This window comes from Scylla paramamosain, chromosome 6, assembly GCF_035594125.1.
Source record: "Scylla paramamosain isolate STU-SP2022 chromosome 6, ASM3559412v1, whole genome shotgun sequence".
Lineage (NCBI taxonomy): Eukaryota > Metazoa > Arthropoda > Malacostraca > Decapoda > Portunidae > Scylla > Scylla paramamosain.
The window spans coordinates 2,672,501-2,696,722 of record NC_087156.1 but is presented as its reverse complement, the minus strand read 5'-3'; the positions used below and the strand labels follow the sequence as shown (position 1 = coordinate 2,696,722).

Sequence of the window (24,222 nt, the reverse complement as noted above, 5' to 3'; positions counted from 1 at the left end):
AATTACGTCGCGTGAACAGGTGAACATAAATGGCTATCATTAAGTGGTTTTGTCAAGATTGCATGTTTCCTTTCACTTCCTGTTTGTATTCTTCACACAGCAACGCGTCCACTGGCATGAGACATGCAAGTTTGTGCAGGGAAACTCGTCTTTTCTCAGTACATCGCCTGCAGCCTGCGTCATCATACAATGCCTTACAAGTGACTGGCGGTTTAGATTTCCTCTCCTCTCACTTTCTGTATACGTGTATGTCTAGTCATCAGTAAGAAGAGGCTGGGTAAGGCCTTGGATAATATTATCTGGTCCTCAAAACGTACAAGAGAAAATGAAAAGACAGTATCCATTTAAATATCCAGTTTCATCTGCTGAATGAGTTAGAATTCAAAAGTACATAGTTTTGCTCCTCACATCACCATTACAATGAGTAGAAGCGAACCCCCTCCCGTGCTGGTGACTCCTCTGGGTGGCGGGACACGAGCAGCGCCTCCACACTGAGCAGTCCGCTGCTGCTTGGCATGCACAGGGAGCCGCCTCACCGCCCGTGCTGTTTTATAGACGGCAGGCCATTCTTCACGCCATTCTTCACGCGGGTAAGTGTGGCCTTGGAAAACACGCGGCGGTGAATTGGGGGAGAATTCCCGCGTGAGTTTCCTGACCTGAGTTACTTCGCCCTCTCTTGACTCATCGTGTACCTCCTTCACGGACCATTGCGCCTCTGAACACTCCTCACTCACCTTCCCTTTCCTTCGCTGCGGTAGGAGTGTCATAACCTGAGAGAAGGAGCAGCATAAGAAGCAAAAGGCCTCTCTAATGGATACAACTGCGAATGTATTTTTTGTTGCTAAATCTCGTGATATTTTACATTTTATTTTATTCCCCCCTCCTTTCTCTCTCTCTCTCTCTCTCTCTCTCTCTCTCTCTCTCTCTCTCTCTCTCTCTCTCTCTCTCTCTCTCTCTCTCTCTTATAATAACCTCATCTACAGACAAGATGTTTTTTCCATACTTTTCTCCCTCACTATTACCTCGCCCTTCCCTTCCTCGCCTTTCATTCATATAACTTTTTCTTTAAGTCAGCTCCTCCGTCTCGTCGCCTTTTCTTGCCTTCCCTCTTTCCAGGAAGAGAGTGAATACATGAATTATGTATTCCAGCACCAGCAATTCAATTTTACTAATGTGACAATGCAAATACGAAGAAATGCTTCATTTAGATGATAGTATTAAAACTATAAATTCCGTGTAGCGTCCATTCTTAGCCACACCTAAGCGTGGCTGTGGTGAAGGCGCACATATTGGTAATGTCATCTCATTGTTTGCTGGCCGTCTGCTGTGTAGTGAAGTAATTAACTTTTTTTTCTTCGGTTTCTTCCTATTTATTCCTGCCCCTTATTGGCTATTTTTTCCGTCCTTTTCTTGGCATATTTCTTCCTTGTGCTTCCATTATGTCTATTTTGGTTATTCCAAGGTTTATTCTGGTTTTCATTGCTTTTATTTTACTTTATCATCATATTTTCTCCATCCTGCTCTCCTTTCTTTCCTTCCTCGCCACCCTTCCCTCAAAACGCTGCCTTCTTCCCATTATCCTTTTCTTAGCATCTTGTCTTTCTCTCATACATACATACATCTTTTTTTTGTGTTATATTTTTCATATTTTCTGTCGCCCACTATTCTTATCTAATCTTTCTTATTTCCCAAACTTTCATGTCAGTCTGTTTTGCCTCACATCATTCCCTTCGCTTCGCCCTCACTCCTTTCATTCCCCTCCTTCCTTCACACTGCTCCCTGCCCCTCTCCTGCTCTCGGTATCTTTCATCTCTTCCTATTTCCTAAGCTTCTATGTAAATTTACTTTCTCTCGTCTTACTTCCCCCGTCTCGCCTTCCCTTCTCTCCTCCCTCACCGCCCCTACCTTTCCTCACTCCACCACTGGACAGCAGCAACAGCAGCAGCAGCAGCAGCAGCAGCAGTGTTCCCTATTCTACCTTCACGCCTTAGACTTCCCATCCCTCGCTGCTGCGCCACGCCCCGTTACCCTCCCGGCCTTCCTTTCCACACCTTCTCACACGCCACTCCCTCTTCACGCTTCGCGCCTCAATGCCCCGCCATTCCAATCCCTCTCTCGCTCCTTCCCTTCCCAGCCTCCCTTCCCTACCCCCTCGGTGTCCAGGCGGAAGGGCAGCAAGGGCGGCCCAAGGGTGACTGCCTCATTAGGGACCCGCTCTCAGCTTCCTGACGGCGTCTCTTTATTTGCTCCCAGAACCTCCTCTCAGCGGCCCGTGCAGTGTTTGATTCCGCACACACACACACACACACACACACACACACACACACAGAGAGAGAGAGAGAGAGAGAGAGAGAGAGAGAGAGAGAGAGAGAGAGAGAGAGAGAGAGAGAGAGAGAGAAATAATAACTTTCTCACCGTTTATCATATCTAAGCTGGAAAGAAGAGAAAAAAAGATAAAAAGTGAGGAAGGACTTATGAATAAATGTGCCAAGCCGTCACACAGGCGAGGGTGGAAGGCAAGACGCGCCGTAAAGAGTAACAAGTGGCTCTCATTACCTGGCGTCCTGAATTTGTATAAATGTTCCCAGAGTAATATAATCCCTGTTTATTTTTCTCTATCCTCCTCCTCCTCTTCCCCCTCCTCATAAATTCCAGTGTTTGTTTATGCTCTTATATGTCTCTCATATTTGCGTCTATGTCTCTCTCGTCTGGTGTGTGTGTGTGTGTGTGTGTGTGTGTGTGTGTGTGTGTGTGTGTGTGTGTGTGTGTGTGTTGATTCCTCACCTACCCATACAATTGTTGGGAAAATGAGTCCCATTAAGAACAATAAGAATATATATATATATATATATATATATATATATATATATATATATATATATATATATATATATATATATATATATATATATATATATATTCCTATTGTTCTTATTCTTATATACATATAAGAAGAACAATAATAATAATAATAATAATAATAATAATAATAATAATAATAATAATAATAATAATAATAATAATAACGATAAGAAGAAGAAGAAGAAGAAGAAGAAGAAAAAAAAAGAAGAACCCGGGCAATATTTTTTAGTCATTATGAAGTGAAAAGACTTCACTTCATTAACCTGTTTTCCTTTTATAATTTAGTCGCTTGCTTGTTGCGTCATAACACATTTTTCGCTTCTTGCGCTGGAAGGAAGGAAGTTTTATTTGAATTAGTGCGTAGAGGAAGGAGGAAGAGGAGGAGGAGAAGAAGAAGAAGAAGAAGAAGAAGAGGAAGAAGAAGAAGAAGAAGGAGAAGAAGAAGAAGAAGAAGAAGAAGAAGAAAAAAGAAAAAGAAAAAGAAAAAGAAGAAGGAGAAGAAGAAGCAGCAGCAATAATAAGAAAAAAAGAAGTACACTGAAGGCAACTAAACTTTGGGGAAAAACTTGTTTTTTCCTTTGTCAATATTCATAATATGTTTTTCTTTCATTTTTCTCTTAAATTTCACCTCAAACTTTTCACGCTGTTTTTCTTCCTCTTCCTCACCACCACAGTCTATGAACTGAATTATAAGGTGCGAAGAGTGCTGTTGGGGAGGGAGGGGAAAGACAGACAGACAGATAGGAGGGGCTGAGGGAGTTGAAAAAGGAGGCCAGGATGTGTGGTGAGGTGATGAGGGTTTGTGAGGGAGGAGGGGAGAAGGTTGTTGCACTGGAGGAGTGATGCGTGGGAGGGAGAGGGAATTGGAAGTAGAGGGGGGGAGCTGGTGGATACAATGAGAGAGAGAGAGAGAGAGAGAGAGAGAGAGAGAGAGAGAGGAGAGAGAGAGAGAGAGAGAGAGAGAGAGAGAGAGAGAGAGAGAGAGAGAGAGAGAATTATTAATGTAATCGGTATGACTATGTAATGATGATGATTGTACTACTACCACTACTACTACTACTACTATTAATAATAAGATAATAATAATAATAATAATAATAATAATAATAATAATAATTATTATTATTATTATTATTATTATTATAATGATAATTAAAAGTGTCACCGTCACCGTAGACTCAGTGGTTCCTCATTTTCCTTGCGCTCTCTCTCTCTCTCTCTCTCTCTCTCTCTCTCTCTCTCTCTCTCTCTCTCTCTCTCTCTCTCTCTCATATTCAGGCTCATCAAATTATTTTCCCCGTCCTAAGTTTCCTGACGTGGGTGAGCGCGCATTTTTTCCCTCCAAGCCTCACTTTTTTCCTTTCCCCGGGGACTTCCTGCCAGCGGGAAAATACTGATAAGAGTGGTGGGCCTCTTTTTCCTCCTGCTGCCTCCTGAGAAGCTTCCCGCGAATTTGTCTTCGTCCCGTCGCCTGTTTGATTCTCGTATATTTTTCCGCTTGCAGTTTATTAATTTTGTATTTGTTTGATTATTTATTATATTTATTCGTTTAATTGCTTGTTTTTCTTTTTTTCTTCTTCAAGTGCCTGTGAATGTGTGTGTGTGTGTGTGTGTGTGTGTGTGTGTGTGTGTGTGTGTGTGTGTGTGTGTGTGTGTGTGTGTGTGTGTGTGTGTGTGTGCGCACGTGCGTCGGATGATGAACGAGTGCATCGAAAAGAGAGAGAGAGAGAGAGAGAGAGAGAGAGAGAGAGAGAGAGAGAGAGAGAGAGAGAGAGAGAATAGACATCTGATGTTTGATTTACTTTAAATGTATCTGATTACTACTACTACTACTACTACTACTACTACTACTACTACTACTACTACTACTACTACTACTACTACTACTACTGCTACTACTTCCTAGTACTACTGTTCCTACTTTTACTACTACTACTACTAGTACTACTGTTGCTGCTGCAACTAATAATAATAATAATAATTCTTTTCTTTCTTTTTCGTTTTTTTTTTCATAATAATAATAATGATAATAATAATAATAATGATAATAATAATAATAATAATAATAATAATAATAATAATGATGATGATGATGATGATAATAGATAATAATAAATACCATTACATTTGATACTTATTTGTTTGTATATCACCTATTTGTTTATCACTGGTATTTTTCATGTCCATAAACATTTGGTACAGGTGTGTTGCGCTGTCAAAAAACCCACTTTTTCTGTCCATCTGTGTTACATAAATGTTTTGCTGCTCTGGGCATGACATCAATTTTTTTTACACCAGTACTACCCTCATTTCTCGGCTGGCAGGATTTTCTTACCACCGTGAAGCACAACGCGTCATGGAAGGTCCCCACACAACCTTGATCCGGCACCTATGTGCAGGAGTGTGCGTGTGAGCTAAGGCGGCGGGGTGCACACAGAGGCATTGAGCGTCAAGGGCATGGTATAGAGTGGTGGTGGAGGGCGTGCTGCCGTGCCGCGGAAACACACCCAAAGAACTGACTGGTTCTCAAGTAAATATCAAGAAGAAAATTCCTTTTACTCTTGGAAATAAGACGTGGAAAATATACGAGCGCATCACTTTGCAAGTTGTAGTTTTAAGAAACGTGGTTTGCATTTCCTTCAGCCGCAGCCTTGGAAGGTCAAGGCCGTGCTCTCAATAACCCCTGGTCTGGGGTCTTGCCCGGAGCGGGAATCCCTTCCCTCTCTCCCACCCTCCCTGCCTCCATACCTCCATCCATCCATCCACTTTATGTGAGGGAATGTATGAAGGGAATATATAAATAAATATAATAAGTATGTATAGTATTTAACAAATACAGTGGGTTTTTTCTAACACGATAATTTTCTTGTGCAAGGCCGTCACGTTAGAGAAATATCACGTTAAGAGGACTCTTGAAAACTTTATTTTCTTTTGCACATCCACCCAAAGTCACCCTTTTGAGCAGATTATTGGTCAAGTTTTGGCTTCATAATGCAGTTCGGATGGTTGACTCATTTACCTTAAAAGCTCTTCCTACCACTGCTTTCTCTCCAGCCTCCCATCCACTTACTAGTGACATTCACCGTTATAGTTCTTAATTAACATGGTTATTTGAAAGGATGACTCGATACACCCGATTCAGTTAAAAGAGTAGTTTAATTTGAACTCACGAGTCTTACTTCGCTCTATACAAGTGCTACAAAAATGTTAAGAAACTTTACAGACAGTTATATAGGCACTGTTTATATTCCGAAAATAAGGAATTGTATGAATCACTGGATGGCTTGATAAAAAGAGACTCAACCTGATTTTAGAAATATGTTAGGAAAACGAAGAAAAGTCAAATCCACACACAGATATCCACACATGACTTTAGCAATAAATTTCCTTCTCTCATGAAGGATGACTTTTGTAGCTTAAGTGACAGTCAAGTATACATTAGTAATATTGCTATACATAGGTATGAGCTTCAAGAATTAACTATGACAGAGAATGTTACTCCACAACAAATTCACCAGTGTACCGAGAAAAGTGCCCCTGGGGTAGATGGATTAGCTGCTAAATGTTTTATCAATGGTTCCTCCACTGCACTTAACAACCATTTTTCTAATTTGTATTCTCATATTTTGACCTATAATTGCGTGCCCAAAGTATTTCACAACGGCGTTATAGTGCCAGTTCTTAAAAAAAAATTTTTTTAAATTCCCACAGTTCCTGAAAACTATAGACCTATTGTCGTTTCATCTACATTTTCTAGATTATATGAATTGTTAACTTATCCAAATGATGTTCCATTAAGCAATAACCAATTTGGATATCGAGCAGACTTCGCTGTACACAATGGTGTATGTTTACTTAATTATCTGATGCCCAATGCGAAATTTACCAACTCAAGTATGTTCTTATGCAGACTTGATGCAGAAAAATGGTTCGATTCTATCTGGCTCGACAGGCTATTTTGCAAATTGATGAATTATCTGCCTGCCATCCACTGGCGTTTTTTTTTTTTATGTAACTGGTACTATGACATAGATGTCATTAAATGTGATGGAGCAGTTCACCTGAGCTCACGCTTCAAAGTCAGTCGTGGTACAAGACAAGGCAGTATTTTATCACCTATATTTTTTAACATGTTTTTATTTGATTTAATGGAAAGGCTGGGTAATTTCAAAGTCGGTATGCGTGTTGGGAAAAATCTTTACAACTGTTTTACTTATGCTGACGACGTGACTGTTCAGCGCAAGAGTTCGAGATCTTCAGGATCTGATTGATATATGTGTTGAATACCCCAGGTTATGGCGATTTAATTTGGATTGAAGAAAACAAAATGCGTGGTAGTAGGCAGCAGATCCCACGGTTGTATATCTCAGCCACAGTGGTACTTGAATGATATATAATGTAACATCTATGGAAATACTGGGTGTTAGCTTTGGCAAAAATATCAAATATAATAAACATTTTAAGAAACCTATCCAGAAATGTAAGAGGGGTGTGTATTCACTTAGTAATGTTGGGATGTGTTATCCAGGGGTGAACACACAAAGTAAGGTACACTTGTACAAAGCAGTCCGCTTGTCAAGTTTAATGCATGGTTTAGAATGTATTCAGCCAAACAGTACAAATGTCAGATGTTCAGTCAGCACAAAGGAGTTTTATGAAGAATGTGTGTGGTCCAAGTAAAGGTTCACATCACAGTGCATTTCTGAATGCTTAGGGAATTGATAATGCTTCAGTATACATTAATGAAACTACAAAATACTTTATACGAAAATCAGCTTTATAAACTCATCCAGTAGACATCTGTGTATATACTTTCTCAGTTTATTCATTACTAAGAATATAGTAATGCCAGGTACACTTACTGCATGAATTATAAGTATGGGTGTATCACCAACAAATTTGTTACACTATAATGCCCGTAAATCTTGGGGAATAAAATCTGATGGACTGGTTGATTCCCTTCGTGCTATGCTGTATCTGGAACAATACAACAAGCCATGGTCTCATGAGTATCACAAAGCCAAGCTCCTGACCAAGTCATTTCAACGTAATACTATGTACATTTTTATTTCTGTATTTTAAGTGTTTTAATATATTTTAGCATTTTATAAGACTTAAACATTTTATGTAATGTGTCTTCTAGTGCAGTGGAGCTGTGTTTGTCTCAATGACTTTATATGTTCTTCTCCGCCATTTAGAGGTTAAAATAAATAATAAATAAATATATAAATAACTATGGAGGGAGTCGCCGAGACGTGGCGGCGGGCGGAAAAGTGTTTTGAACATAAAGCCGCGTTAGAATAGATCCTGGTCTCGTAGGAAGAAATTTTCCTTTCGCATTTTTAAGCCGTGTTAGACGAAAATCGTGTTACAGAAATTTGCGTTAGAGGACGATCGAATGTTATATAAAGGTAAGCTGAAAATATATAACATAATAATAAATTTTGAATAGTTTCTTAATAGGTAAATTCCAAGTAAAGTAATGATGCGTTGTGACAAGCATTGTGAAGTATTGAGGTCACCTTTCCATCACGAGGTGTTCTGCGCCACGCGTGCAGAAGTGTTTCCTCAATACAAAGGATGGCGTGACGGAACATTAATGGAAATTGTGATGTTTTGAGAAATGAGCCTTCAACGGAGACTAAATGGTTGATTATGTTTCGCTGATGCCTGAAGCAAAATGATAAATAACAGTGGCTAGAGATGATAAATGAATTGATATGAGTAATTACAGGACATGAGATATTTGGAACACTATTTACTTCGTTGGTGAAAGTAAACTGAAAACTTGCACCGAGGTGAACCCAGCACGTGTGTCAAGCAACACCAGCGGACCTTCTGGCAGATATGAGTTGGAAGAGGATTATTTTCCAGCTCGTCACTTCCTGGTGGTGGAATGTTCCTCCTCCAAGAGGCTTGCAGGTGTAACTTAAGTGTGGCCCGAAGAAAAGAGTTGCCTGACGCCGGACACCGCATCCCCTGGCCAGGCTGTGGGGAGCCTGACCAAACTCAGGATTTACTTTTTCGTAACATATATTCTTTTACAAATGACAAGGGAATGATCGCTGCTAGTCAGCGGCGTGTGATGATTCAGCGTGACTGTCTTGCTGTTGTGCACATTGCTGTGACGCAAAGGTAGACAGATTAGATGCGTTCTGGCCAATATATGAATGCATGAACCAATAAATTGATATATATATATATATATATATATATATATATATATATATATATATATATATATATATATATATATATATATATATATATATATATATATATATATATATATATATATATATATATATATATATATATATATATATATTAAAAACTGAACATGTAGATTATGATTTATTATTATTATTATTATTATTATTATTATTATTATTATTATTATTATTATCATTATTATTATCATCATCATTATTATTATTTCCTTTTTTTATTATTTCCTTTTTATTCCTTTTTATTTCCTTTATTATTTATTATTTCCTTTTTTTATTATTATTTCCTTTTTGTGTAAAATCATTAACCTTGTCTCTCTCTCTCTCTCTCTCTCTCTCTCTCTCTCTCTCTCTCTCTCTCTCTCTCTCTCTCTCTCTCTCTCTCTAGTCACGTTCATTTCTAGTCACAGCGAACAAAAAAAAGGTCTAATTGTGAGCGGCAAAGGCAGAAAAAAAGATGCTGTGTTCATTTCCTGCACTGAGTGGTGAGCGTTGGCCGACACCTGACGCTGACTGTGACGGGAAACGAGTGTCGCAGAAACGCAGTTACTGAAATGGCACTGAGTGACAGGAAAGAATGAAATATACAAGTGTCATTATCAACTATGATGGAGAGTGTGTTGAAAAGAATATTATCTTCCCTCCCACAGCCTGCGGCACCTGTGTCATGAGCGAGTCAGCCTGGCACACCAGCAACCACAGTGGCGTGTTTGTGCCTGTGGAGGCGTGCGTGGCCTGCAGAGTGTGCTGCCGTTAGCACCAAGGACACCCTCTGTGCCTCAGTGCACAGTACACATCAACCACAGTGGCGTCTTTGTGCCTGTGGAAGCGTGCGTGGCCTGGAGAGTGCGCCGCCTCTATCACCAGGGGCACCTTCTATGCCTCAATGCATAATACTCACTGGTCATAGTGGGGTGTTTGTGCCTGTGGAAGCGTGCGTGGCCTGGAGAGTGTTCTGCCACAGCCACCACGGTATCTGTTTTGTGTGTATGTGTGTGTGTGTGTTAGAATATATATGTTTGTATGTATGAGTTTACTTATGATTATGAATGTACGTGTGTGTATGGTGTGTGTCAGGTTATATATGTGTGAATGTGTAAGTATTTATATAATAATATATAAGTACTGATATATTATGCGTCTATGAGTGCACACATTGAGCGTGTTTCGTTGTTCATGCCTTGTGTATTTGTGTTTTTACTAATACATAAAATGATAAGTAATATATCCTGTTCATAGGAGCTCTGAGTGCTGACTTAAATTATTGGGTATTCTGAGTCTGGTCAGCACATGTCTGGCTCACAGAGCTGTTAACTATGTTTCAGTCTCACAAAGGACCTGTCGGAAATGTATTCTTAGAACGGACCCAGCCATATAATTATTATATTTCTGGGCAGCAACATCCTATGATATATCATGCGGCTAATAAATATTTTGAATAAAAAAAAAATAGTATATGTTGTGCGTCAGAGCTTTGTAAACTGCAAAATGATGGTGATCACAGCTACGATGCTAATGTTAATACCAAGTTGGAGTGCTTACATTACTTTTGCAAGTACTTTTAACTTACTCTTCTTTATTTTCTAGTTTGTGTCAAGACTTTGTCTGTGAATATGCATTCTTCTTTAAAGAAGCTGAAACCTCGAGTGTTCGGAATGAGAATCTCGCCACATTTGCTAGATTCACTTTTCTGTATAGGAGAGTTAGGATTGTGCAAAGTGTGCAGCATTGGTGGCGGGGACTTGTGGCAGTGAGAGTGTTAGCCACGCGTCACTCATTAATCCTTGTACCCAAGGTGACCGCTGCCGCTCAGTCTTTTTATTTTATTGTATTGTTTTCCTTCTTTCTGGAGAGTTATCTTTTTTGTGTTGTAATTCCATGCAACATTCTTTCTCTCTCATTTAAGTTTTCTTTATTTTTCCATTATTTTCATATTTCTCTTTTTCTCATATCCTCATTTTCTTTCTTACTCTATTTTTGTTTTAACATCCACTTTTCTCTCCGTTCTCTCTCCTCCAAGCGAAGGAAAGAGTACCTCTCATTCTCCTATTCTTCTCGCCGCAACTTTCCCTGACGTGTTGCCTTATCAGGAATCTTACCTAATTTGAAACTTTTCTTCCCTCCTTTCTTCTTTATTAGCAGAGAGAGAGAGAGAGAGAGAGAGAGAGAGAGAGAGAGAGAGAGAGAGAGAGAGAGAGAGAGAGAGAGAGAGAGAGAGAGAGAGAGAAACATAAGATATTAAGATCAATCCTTGGAAGATCGATCATTGGACTACTTGTGAGTTATTGCTACCATGCTTGACCAATGTTGCAGAGGAACAAGACTCCAGACCTTGAGAAGCTGTCACTCCTGGGCCACTCCTGGTGTCAGCGCGGGTTTCACAGTGGCGCTCCATACTAACGCTAGACCACTTATTGAAACCAGAGAGAAGTCCAGGCTGTCCCGCCGCCACGACTTGAAATATTTTGGAACACTCCTGCCCGCACCTCCACTACTTTCAGTAAGTTCATATTGAAGTTACACAGGTTTTTATTTTATTTATTTATTTTTTTTTTTTATGGTTCTAGTGATAATTTAAGATTTCTGCATTAACAGGGGAAACACTCATGAAAACCCGGAAAATCATTTTCGTGGCCTTTGAAAATAGTCGTGGTAAAAGACGAAAGCGTTTCAGAACACGAGGTTTAGTGCGAAGCAAGTCCCGCGTGAAGGGGAGCAGCGGCGGATCAAGCGTGAGGAGGCTGCTGCTGAGGGAGGGAAGCATGGTGGGGGTTGGGGGGAGGGGGAAGGGAAGGGAAGAGTTGGGTGGGATGTCGGTCACGGTGCCAGCAGGGAGATGGAGGGCAGTAGCGACCATCCCTTGCAGTATGGCCAGTGCCCGCGTCCCGCACACTAGGGAAGGAAGAGGCGCGCAGGGAGGCGGTGGAGGAGGCGAGACGAGGCGAGACGCTGCGGTGGGGGAGAGAAAAAGACGAGAATCCTTCGGGAAATCAAAGTCACTCTCTCTCTCTCTCTCTCTCTCTCTCTCTCTCTCTCTCTCTCTCTCTCTCTCTCTCTCTCTCTCTAACCTATCTTTCCACCAATTTCGCCTTTAATGCCAAAGAGAAGTGAAAATGATGTGAGATGAAATCAAACACCGGGGATCCTTTCCCGGCCTGTGTGTGTGTGTGTGTGTGTGTGTGTGTGTGTGTGTGTGTGTGTGTGTGTGTGTGTGTGTCCGCGTTCGTGCGTGCGTGCGCGCGTGTGCCCGGTTCGTATCATGTGCCATCAGATGACGTGCTCTCATACTCGCCATCAAAACTCGGGTCGCCGCCTAGACGCGTGTGACGCCGCGGTGCCTGGCGGCCGCTCACGCCACAACACGCTTGACCAATTACAACTTTACTGAAAATAGGTTTCAGTTATTTTCATTTACAAACGTGAGTACAGACAGACCAGGCGATGTTAAAGGAAATCATGTGTGAGAGCAGACACTGATGAATGTCTTTATATTTATGATTCACTGCGTTTAAAGATAAAAGTCTTGCTAAATTGGCTCGTCACACCGAGATGTTTATCTAGTCCAAATTTTGGTCGCCTTGGCCAGCCATCTCTGACCGAGGTGCATGACGAGCCTCCTCCAGCCCTCAATCATCTCTCTCTCCTTCCCTCCCTCCTTCTCCCTTTTTCTCCCTCCCTTCCTTCCTCCATCCCTCCACAGTCGCGATGCCCCACTTGTCTTCCCAGCGCGCTTACTTACCACGGATTCCAGCGGCACCACACTGCATTCAGCGGCCTTGCCTTCTACCGGGCGAGGCTGCGTGCCAGGATCAGCAGCAATTCTCACCTACTGCCACTCTTCAGAGAGAGCGAAATCTGAGCCACCTCGTCTCGCTCAGGAGTGTTGTGGTGCTTGTGGAGTGTTTTCTTTCTTTGGGTGGACAGCAGGCGTGCGTTGAGTGTTGGGGTTGTGTTGAGGTGTTCCATGGGTGGTTAAGAGGTGGCAGGAGGCAGGAAGGGACGAAGCGTGCATTGAGTGCTGTGGCTGTATTGAAGTGTTCCTTGGGTGGAGAGGCGGGAAGAGGCGACAGGGAGGGACAAGAGGCGTGTTGAATGCTGAGGTTGTGGTTACACGTGTACAAGGAAAAAATACCTTGCGAAGCTAGTCGCTGGATTTTCCTCGCAGCCATCGTCCCTCTCGAGTACAGAGGGGCGCGGCGAGCTGCAGAAGGCGCTTAAGTCTTCGCGTCCCGAGCAAGTTATCAGAAGACTCGAGAAAACACCCCACGTCTACGGTCAAGTTTTGGGGAAAGAAGGAAAGAGTGAGATTTCTGATTTATTCTGGAATGAACTTATTGCGCCTCCGCGAATGAGAAGAGACGAGCGGGGCTGAGTATTGGAGATTTTGGTGAGATGCAGAAATTGTTGAGATAAAAGAGGAATTGTAGAATTTTGGTCTTTCATGGCAAGTCTGGTAATACATAAATTTGATACGAGCACCTTAAATGCGCGCGCGCGCGCACGCGCACACACACACACACACACACACACACACACACACACACACACACACACACACACACACACACACACACACATCGCCACCACCACCACCATAATCATCACAACCAATCCTTCTCCCTCCTGCTTCTAATAAGATTAACGTAATTAGGTTTCCCTTCCTCATAATTATTAGTGAAGTTGAAGGGCAGGTAACGTGGTCACCTTCACCTGTGGCCGCGGCGTGCACCAGTAATGAGGCGTCGCATAAGCTGCGCCTGTTGTGTTCCTTGAATGGCGCGCGTCACGCTGGCGTGGTGGATGTTGCCGCGTCGCGCGTGTTGTGGTGAGTGTTGCGGTGCACCAGGATGGGAGTGGAGCCGCGAATAGACGCGGCCAGCGGTGGTGCTTTGGCAAGGGGGGAAAAGAGAGAGAGAGAGAGAGAAAGAAGAGAGAGAGAGAGAGAGGAGAGAGAGAGAGAGAGAGAGAGAGAGAGAGAGAGAGAGAGAGAGAGAGAGAAACACCTGAACATTTTAACATTATTAATGATTAATAGTTAGAGTGTTACAACAGTTACAGATAATTCTATACGCATATTTTCATAAGTGTAGTCAGCCTTTCTAAAGCTAAGCTTTTCAGGCAATTAATGGATATTAATTTGTTATGATGTGATTTGGCAGGTGGCATTAAGGTAGATGATGTGCTTCATATTACAGTCTTAGAAGATACATTACAGTAGCTAGCTGCATTAACACCATGTGACAATACATAGTTATATAACATATACAGATACAGGTACAAGAAAAATAAAGTATATATATGATTTTAATACAAAAATACATAATTATATAACATACAGATACAGGTACAGTAAATATATACATGACTTAAATGAAAAAAATAGTTACAGTCAGTTGGGTTTAAGTAAGGTCAGTTTGGTGACATTTAAATGTGTTGATAGACGGTATATCTTAGCATTGGTTAGCATGGTACATAGAGGTAGCTGTTAATGACAAATGACAATATAGATATAATAAATACATATAGAGGTAAACATAATGAACATAAGTATATAGGTACATATGTAACTTTAACACAAAAGTTTTAGTCTGTAAGAATGAAGCACGTAAGATTAGAAATACTCGTATTACTGCATCAGGGTGAGCGAATGTACTGAATAAATAGGTTGGTAAGATATGCTATTTAAATTTATTTCTAAATGTGCTGAGAGAGAGAGAGAGAGAGAGAGAGAGAGAGAGAGAGAGAGAGAGAGAGAGAGAGAGAGAGAGAGAGAGAGAGAGAGAGAGAGAGAGACGCAAACTGTGATAGCGAAACAGACAGACGTATTAACCATACATTTTCTAGACAGAATGAGAAACTGATATGCAGTCTTAATATCAACAGATAACAGACAAGTAGACAGACCAACAATACAGATAGACAGACAGACAGACAGGCAGACAGACAGAGAGAGAGAGAGAGAAGGAATTATTTATCCGTAAAGAAATACGAATTATAACAGTGTAGCTTCTCCTGAAGAAAATATGATACACAATCTCTCATCACGATAATACAAGTTTGTTTTCTTTGGACATTCTTGGTTTTCTCCTTTTACACACTGATCTTTCCCGTTCTCTCTCTCTCTCTCTCTCTCTCTCTCTCTCTCTCTCTCTCTCTCTCTCTCTCTCTCTCTCTCTCTCTCTCTCTCTCTCTCTCCTCCTCCTGCTCCTCCTTTCCTTCCTCTTTACAGTGTTATTTTTTAAGTCTCCTTCTCATCATCTACACCCTTTCTTTGCACCTTTTTCATGTTTACTCTTATAACTGTCTTTTCTTCATGTAATGCAGTTTCTTCTGTCTCTAACTATTCAGTCACATTTCTCTTCTTAGACTTCCTTTCGGCGGCGTCTTCCTATTCACAGGGACCCGAATTCTCTTAATCTAAAGCCACGCCAGCATTCACATACTACTTTTTCCTTACAGCGTGTCATTTCTCCTCCCTTAATCTTTTATTCCTTCACTATCAGTCCCTCCTCCTACTCCCTAAATCTTTCTTTCCTTGTTCCTTCCCTCCTACACACCCTTCCTCTTGTTTCCTACTATATTTCTCTCTCATTTCCTGCCCTACATTCCCTCTTCCCTCTCCTCCCTTTCTCTCTCTCTCTCTCTCTCTCTCTCTCTCTCTCTCTCTCTCTCTCTCTCTCTCTCTCTCTCTCTCTCTCTCTCTCTCTCCTTTTTCACTTAAATTAATCCTTCTTCCCATTAGTCTTCTTTCACCTTTAAATTTATTCCTTCCCCTTCTTTTGTCTCTTTCCTCTCATCAGGGGCATTTAAGACTCCCTCTCACCCTCTCCCTCAGGACCCTCGTATCGTATTTTTTCCCACTTATTCCTTCTTTTACCTTTCTCTCGCATTTTTACTCGTTTCTTCATCTTCTCTGCGTGTTTTCTTATTCTTTTCCGTCTCATAATTTGTTATTTATGGGTTTTTATGCTCATTTTTTCTTTTTTGCTTCCTCTTTGTTTTTCCAGTTCTTCGTACCTTCCTCCTCCTCCTCTTCCTCATTCTCTAAGGGTGTCTTCTCGTCCTTCACATCATGTCTTTTCAATAAGGTGAGAATCGCGTTTCCTTTAATGATATCAGGGTAGCGTAGCGTCCTTGAGAGAGAGAGAGAGAGAGAGAGAGAGAGAGAGAGAGAGAGAGAGAGAGAGAGAGAGAGAGAGAGAGAGAGAGAGAGATAATAGAAAAATACTGTTATGGAGGTGCCAAGGGGAATGAATGAAAATAAAGTGAATATAGAAAAAATATATATAAAATGTAATGGACAATGAAACACACACACACACACACACACACACACACACACACACACACACACACACACACACACACACACACACACACACACACACACATGTCTTTCAAATAACGTACATTTTACAAACAAAACAACATCACAGCAAACAACACACGCGAGAAAAAGAAAATATATTTATCTATCACACAACGAACATTTTTGGGGGCAGGACTTTCCCCTCTCACCTTCCCGGGACGCGTCATGGCCCAGCGTGGTCTTGTGCAGTGTTCTCTTCCCAAATGTTCCCGCTCGGTGCTCCCCAAACCCTCCCGCTCTCTGCCTCCCTCTCGTGCTCGCTTCCTCTCTCCCTCCATTCAGATCTCTGGTGCTTTTGTGCATCGTTTTCTTCCCTGTGCTCTCGTTAGCAGCTTCTTCCCTCACTCCTCCCACTTTCTTCCTTCAGCTTTATTCACTCTCCTTTTATCTCTTCCCACTCTCCTTTCCTCTCTCTCTCTCTCTCTCTCTCTCTCTCTCTCTCTCTCTCTCTCTCTCTCTCTCTCTCTCTCTCTCTCTCTCTCTGTTCTTTCATCCATATCTCTGGTTTAAAATGAATGAACAAAGTATTTGAGTGATCTATTTTTTTTTTTTTTTATGTAGGGCGGCCACCATCAGAAGTGGTCATCATATTCTTCCATCTCTCTCTCTCTCTCTCTCTCTCTCTCTCTCTCTCTCTCTCTCTCTCTCTCTCTCTCTCTCTCTCTCTCTCTCTCTGCGGATGTGTCAGAATTTGTTTTTTTTTTACTCAAAATAACTGTATTTTCTGTACCATTTTTTCTTTTTTCTTTCTGGTTTTACCGCTTATTCGTTCCCTGTGTCCTTGCGTTAAGTGATTTTTCATCCCTATTTTTACATAGGTGTGAATATGGAGTATTTTTTTTTTTTTACCAGTAGCACGTAATACTTGGACGTGAAGTTCATGGAGCTTGTTTTTTTTTTTCTTTGTATTTTCTCCTGAAAGACTTGCAGCATTTTCAGTCTTATGTTGCAATCATTCCTCAACGCATTCCTGTATTTTGTAAATATTTTCCGTCCTGGACTAACACGTACTAACCTGACTTGGCCCGCTGACTCGATTATTACCCCTCCCTCCTCTCTCCTCGCCACCGAGGCAACGCCAAGGGGAGCGCCACGTACCGCCCGACGCGTCACGCTCACTGGGTTTACATCCTCTTTCTCTAAAATGTTCAGCATTGGTTTGTTTTCTCGTTTTGTGAAAGAACATCAAGAATAACGGACATGCAACATAATGGCAATTACTTATATTCTCTCTTGACACGAACATGAAAGCCTGCAAGCGTTTGTTTGTCTGTGTGTGTGTGTGTGTGTGTGTGTGTGATTCTCGAGATGGAAACTTCCACGAAATTTTAATAAACTTCCCTTGTAATTTTCCTGTCTTAATTTTCCTTTCAATGCCAAAGTTAATGAAACTTTTTTTTTTAATGAAAGGTTGGCCCGAGAATTCTTCCAGCCTTATTAACGAAACATTGTGGAGGAGTTTCTCTCTCTCTCTCTCTCTCTCTCTCTCTCTCTCTCTCTCTCTCTCGTCTTAGCACCTCGGTACAAGTCCCATTCTTGTCTAGCTGACGTGAAGCACAAAGCCTGCTATACAAATCTTCACCTCCACACGCGGCGTCACTCATTCCGGGAACCTTGACTCAGTTCACTAGCTCGCGTCTGCCGTGTTCTGGGAGTGGCGGGCTGGTGTCTATACTGTGCCTTATCCTGCTGCCAGACTGAAGTGGAATACACCTCACTAAACCACGATCCTCTTCTCAGTGATCTGGTAATGCTTTAAGTGCATTAGTACGTGAATCACGGCGGGTTCCCAGGGTCACTTCCCTGACACGTGCAGCGTCTGCCTCTCCATTCCATGCGTCATGTATTTGTTATTGTAATATACGGCATTATAAAAGGTCACAGTTGGTTTCCATATTGATTTGCTTTCATATTGGTGATTGTAAAATTAATTAGACCAAACAGATCGAAATAAAATTGCAACATACGAAGTGTCAATGCTTTTTATTACCATAGTGATAATTGTACAACTTTGATGATAGTGTTATTAAAGTTCATATAATATAACGTTTCTATCACCATAAGAGTGAGTGTTCATAACAACATGAGAGAAAGTGCCCTTTGAAACAGTAGTTGTCATGTTTACGTTATTGTACTTGTCTCACACAGTGGAGTGCGATTATTTGGGCACAGGGAGGTGGACGTGTGTGTGTGTGTGTGTGTGTGTGTGTGTGTGTGTGTGTGTGTGTGTGGTAAAAAGAAGGATCAAGAAGTGATGAGGTTGCATGCATATATGAGACACAGTGGCAGGAAGTGAGATGAGAATGTGGAAGAGACAAAACAGGAAAGGAATTAGGTGGTAAGGAAGAATGGAAGGTGAAACGGAATCTGTGAGGGAAGGTAGAGGAAAAGGAAATTTGTGGAGAGAGATGAGGAGGTAACAAAAGATGAGAGAGAGAGAGAGAGAGAGAGAGAGAGAGAGAGAGAGAGAGAGAGAGAGAGAGAGAGAGAGAGAGAGAGAGAGAGAGAGAGAGAGCGCTGGCCAGGTCTTGTTAACGGTACGACCCATGACAAACTGTCGCGTTTTGTACAATATTTACGTTTTATTTCCAGCGTGTGGAGAAAACATTTTGGGGCCTCCCCCACGAGCCGCGTCCTCTGCGATGACGTGCTGAATGGTGCTGAGAGGCTCTGACTGTTGCTGAATGGTGCTGACTAGTGCCTGGTAGTATTGAGTGGTGCTGCTTTTGCTGATCGTAGTGTTGGGTGCTTCCTGACTTAAGTGAGGTGTTACTGAGCAATGCTGACTGGTGCTGTACTGACTGGTACACCGGATCCCAAACAGCAGTAGACCTTTAAGTCTTTACTAGGTTGGTTGACTACACAGCACAGCACTTTACTAGTTGCAGAATTAGGAAAACTGACACAGAGCTTGAAAGAAAAGAAAGAAGGAACAGTCCGGGGGTGCTGTTGTGTGTTGGGGAGAGGGTGAATGTTCCATGAAAGACTGAACGATCTTGTACAAGTCTCCTCTAGTTTTTTCTCTCCCTTGGATCTTCCTCTGTGACTTCCATCCTTTGCAGCTCCACCGCAATTCCATTCCTTTGTCTCACTCTCTGTCATCTCGATTTTCTTCCTTCAACTGGTTTTCTTCAGGCTCTTTTAATCGGCAAAGTCTGGCAGTCATCAAACTGGCGTGGCCGCAGCACCGCCACCAAATACAGCGTGTCGCCGGGGAGCTGATCCAGCACCCGCCTCGCCTCGCTGCCAATCTCTCACTTTCTCATTTCTGCATCTTCCGAATTGTCACTCCATCTTCATTCTCCTTCATTTTATTTTTGCCTTTTACTCATTTCTTTTCTCCACTTTGCTTTTAATCTGGCATTAATTTCCTCCTCCTTCACTAATACTTCCTTAATTTTCTCCATCTTAATTTCCTTGCTTCCTCTTTCATTAACATTTCTTTCATTAATTCCATTTTTTTTCTGTTTCCAGTTTGGTTTGGAGCGTCATTAACACTGCCTTCATTCCCTTCACGCTCCTGACACTCCCTTCACCACCACACTATGCACTGCTCGCCAAACCCTTATCAACACATTCTCATTCCGTACACTAATAATATTATTTTGTTCCTCTCCTCAATCAACACTGCCGCATTTCTTTCCCAGTAAACATGCGGCCACAGACGCCAATTCCTTCTTGACAAAACAGTGTCCTTGGCTTCCGGTTGGACAGACTCAACGGCTCCAGTGTCCGCCTCACTCACAGCCTCACTCGTATCTTTTTAAATATGAAAATTGTAAGTTTTATTCAGACTTTCGTGCGATCTTGATTTCTGTTTTTGAAGATCTTGTTTCCAGCTTCATTGGTTCTGTGCGTCCTCTTAATACCTGAGTTGGGTAATTGTTGTGCAGTTACAGATATGTCTATGTTTTTCGACATAAAGACGTTTATCTTCAGGGAGAAATTTGAGACTTTTCTAATGGGGATTTTTTTTCCCTCCGTGAATAAAACAAAAAAAAAAAAAAAACCTTACCTAACCAAATTTAAACATAACCTAACATAGTGGTTCCCAAGCTGGGGTCCTCAAGAGTGCTATGGGGGCCCACAATACGATGATAGAAATTAATCATTTGTAGCTTTCAAAAAAATAAATAAGTATAATGAAAATAATAAGACTATTATAACTCTCCTTCTTCTCCCACCGCACCCTTTCTTTCTCTCTCTCTCTCTCTCTCTCTCTCTCTCTCTCTCTCTCTCTCTCTCTCTCTCTCTCTCTCTCTCTCTCTCTCTCTCTCTCTCTCTCTCTCTCTCTCTCTCTCTCTCTCTCTCTCTCTCTCTCTCTCTCTCTCTCTCTCTCTCTCTCTCTCTCTCTCTCTCTCTCTCTCTCTCTCTCTCTCTCTCTGTGTGTGTGTGTATGTGTACTCGTATGTGTGTGTACCTCACGTGCTTTCTTTTGTCTCACAGTTCCTCCCGCCCTACTTGTGCTTCCCTCTCCTCACTTCTTCGCTGCTGAGGCACCGCTGCTTCATGCATTGATCTCTTGCGTCATTTTCTTCTTGTTCAGTCAAGATATTTCCTTGCCGCTTTCCTTGTCTTTGTAATCTTTTCCTGTTGCGTTCTGTGGGCATAACGGATCATTCTGTAGCCTTGTTTCTCCCTCTGCTTGACTTCCGCGAAGTTTTGTTCTTAGTCCATCTCCAAGTTGCTTCGATTCCTGCCGAGCGGTGTTGTCTGAAGAGTTTTGTGTATGTCTGCTGCAAGTTTGATTTGTTTTATCCGCCGTGTTTATTGTCACGTGTTTGTGTTCCTGCAGTGATCTTTGAGAGACGATTGCTCGTTTAGTCCTTCAAGTTGTTTTCCTCACGTGCGAATCATTATTGCAGTTTTTATGGTCGTATATAAATTTTTATTATCTATTTATTTACATATTTATTCATTTATTTATCTATTTATTTATTTATTTATTTATTTATTTATTTATTTTATTTTTTGTCAGGGTTCTCAGTGCTGATATTCCGTGTAACTCCCTTTTTCTCCCTGGCATCGCCGTGACCTCGGCAGTAAGTCAGGGCAATCATTTCAACATTCATATCGCAACACTACACTTTCCCAAGCTGTCACTTTCTAGGAGACAAAACTGGGCGCGTCTTTCCTTCTAATGGTCACAAGCGTTCTTCAGCAAGTCTTGGCATGTGGTGTGTAATGTTCCTGCCATTGTGATGCTCCGCTCAGGGGAAAAAAGGAGTTCTGTTATAAGTAAAAGTCAAGAATAGATATAAGGCGGTTTGATATTCTCGATGTGTGGCGGCGGCCCGACCTGAGGTGACGCAGGGCCTATTCAGACTCAGGCCATGTCAAATTGTGACCACTAAGACTCCCTTTTACTAATTCCCCCTCGTGAAGAATTTTCCGGCGAGGCTCAATGTCTCTTGCCAGTCTGTATTCTAATACCACTTGTGTGTGTGTGTGTGTGTGTGTGTGTGTGTGTGTGTGTGTGTGTGTGTGTGTGTGTGTGTGTGTTTCTTAAAATGAAAATGAAAATACGATCGGTTTTCAGCTTTTAATTTCATCTCGTTATTTCATGAAGACTAATTGCATTCCTCACATTATTCCCTGCAAATCACGACCCACAGTGTCTCTGCTGCCCCTGCGCGTGAGCGTCTCTGTGGATTGGAAAAGGCGTGTTCTGCTGCTGCCATTGCATTGCTGTGTTCGGCTGCCTCCTCCTCTCCGGCATTTTTCCCTTTCCCCTCTTTTCCAACTGTTTCGTTAATTTCTTCCCCTTTGCCATGTAGACTCAGCATTTTTTTTTTTGTTTCGTTCTCCATTGTACCATTCCTTTCCTCCGTCTTTTTTTTTTGTCTTTTCCTTGCGCTTGGTATAAACCTTCCTCTTCACTATGTTACGGATCTCGCTTACGATCGCGTACAATCCCGGTTATCTTTCCAAGAAAGTGGACGTTACACTGATCCCGGAAAGTTTTCAAGGTCTGGATTTTTAAAGGCTTCGAGTGCCTATCCGACCTGTCCGAAATCGCCAGAATTTACACCCTCTCAATGTACCCTTACACACAGCACACCAGAAATCATCTCAAATACCAGATCAATGTTGGGAGAGTAGAAAACACGATTATTCTATGTTACAACATTATATATTAATACTAATGATAATTCACGAACAAAATGAGGTAGTACACGTCAATATATGACGTTTCCGTCACTACACACAACGCCAGAACCCATTTACACCTCCATCGGCCACTGAAATATTTTTCCCAGCCGCAGGAATTTACCCAGACGCCATCACCGCCTCCCCAAACAATAATTCCCGTGTTTCATCTCCTCAAACCTCACGAGACATCACCATGATCACCAAAGATCACTTACAACACCATAACACCACCCCGAATTCACCAATACACCACAACACCAGCCTCCAAGGACAACACCAGCTTCCAAGGACAACACCACAGCCTCCACTCACAAAACGGCGGCCGATTTGACCTATGCTCTCCTCAAGCCAGCGTCACAGGCACAATTCACCAACCGAATTTCAGCGGACAAGAGCTCTTGGTATCACAAAAGACTCACTAACCTGATCCTAGATATCAAGGTTATAACGCCACATCACTAATACCTCCACACGCTCACTCCATCACCATTCCACACCAAAATTCCTTCTGAGAGACGCCCCGCCTCCGTTCTACCTCAAGGCCTAAGGCGCTGTTTCCCCCTCAAGACCTCAGGACGCTCTATTTTCCCCTCTCTGGAATGTCTGTTGCCCACTCAAGCTCCCCTCATTTCAACATATTTCCACATCCATTACACTTCCTCCCTTACACATACAAACACATGGAGGACTTAAATTATGAAGAGAATAATACCTCATGATGTAAAATGAGTAAATAAACTTTATACTAACTTATCACTAAGAATAAGGGTAATGTCTGAAAGGCAGGTAAACGGAACACGGGGAGCACTAAGAAAACGTATTCCTTTTCAAGGTAAACTCGGCCAATAACATGACAACTAGCTGGGGCCTTTGTCCTGTAGTGGAATCACGTATGCTGATGATGATGATGGTGATGACTGATAAGCAGATCTGACATATACATATTAGTAAAATCTACAGAAATACTGATAAATTCTTCAACAAATTTCAAGTGATCTAAAGGGGACGTGTGCTGCTGCTGGTGCTGAGTTGTCCGTCAGGGCCAGGGCATTTTTGAGGGAGCGGCAGGCTGGTGTGCTGACTCAGTGCTGTTTCCGCTGCTGTGCTGCCTGTCGGGACAGTGCTTGTGCTGGTAGCGGCACTGCCAGACACGCGAATGCAGTGATATCAAGTGGGTGTGTCCTGCACTAATGAACTGCCCTCTGATGGAGCAGACCAGCAGGCCGCGATGCACCTATCTTCATTGTGCACCTTAATTAAATATGCAAATGGGGCTTGGTAAAGACGTGGCTGAGCCAACACTTCATTACCGCAATGTTTCCGCTGCGCGGTGAGGGAAGCCAGACCAGTCTTCTCACCAGCTATGGTAACCGCCCGTGTTCAAGCAGCGCCGCCTCGTGTGCCTCAAGACGAGACGCGGATTTAAAGAGATTGTGTCGAGGCGTGTGAAAGCAGCCTGTGATGAGACAGACAGGAACACTTGGCGGCAAAGTTTACCTGCCAACCTTTGCGTTTACCTTCCATCTTTCCTCTGCTTCCCTCCCTCACTCCATGTCCAAGGTGAGCAAAAGCAACGTTTATTTTGGACGGTAAACATAAATCATTGACTTG

At 42.2% G+C, this 24,222-nt stretch overlaps 1 long non-coding RNA gene across 1 annotated transcript in view; it reads left to right on the top strand.

Annotated features, from left to right (window-relative positions):
* The window catches only part of LOC135101213 (uncharacterized), a 150,318-nt gene that overhangs the window by 116,572 nt on the left and 9,524 nt on the right, over positions 1 to 24,222 (top strand). The window contains exon 4 of the long non-coding RNA XR_010269157.1: positions 9,740 to 11,589. This is a non-coding gene — a long non-coding RNA (uncharacterized LOC135101213). The remainder of the gene's footprint in view (positions 1 to 9,739; positions 11,590 to 24,222) is intronic.